This window comes from Apaloderma vittatum, unplaced genomic scaffold (assembly GCF_000703405.1).
Source record: "Apaloderma vittatum isolate BGI_N311 unplaced genomic scaffold, ASM70340v1 scaffold27572, whole genome shotgun sequence".
Lineage (NCBI taxonomy): Eukaryota > Metazoa > Chordata > Aves > Trogoniformes > Trogonidae > Apaloderma > Apaloderma vittatum.
The window spans coordinates 18,811-19,186 of NW_009703598.1; positions in this window are offsets into that span (position 1 = coordinate 18,811).

Below are 376 nucleotides of genomic sequence, written 5' to 3' on the forward strand. Positions count from 1 at the left end.
CCCACGGCTTCCTCAGGGCTGCGTGTGGCTGGGGAGCCCTGGGTAGAATTTTCACAGCTCAGCCCCACAACTGCTGGCTTCACAAAGACAGAATCATCATCCTCCAAGGCAATAAAGGCTCAGGCTCGGGAGCAGGCACCATTTATCTGTTCCCACAGATAACTCACACATGGGCCCTTCAGCTCGTTGCAAAGGTGCACCCACCTCTCCAGGTGCTAAGCAGCCTGCAAGAAAGAGGGTTTATTGCTCGCAACTGCTTTGCAGGCATCTAGTGCTGCAAAAATCACCCAAACGACCTCATCCTGAGCTCCTGGAGCTGCCCCAGCAAGGAGCTACCACCCAGTGAAGGGTCCTGAGGCAGGGAGTGAGCAGAACT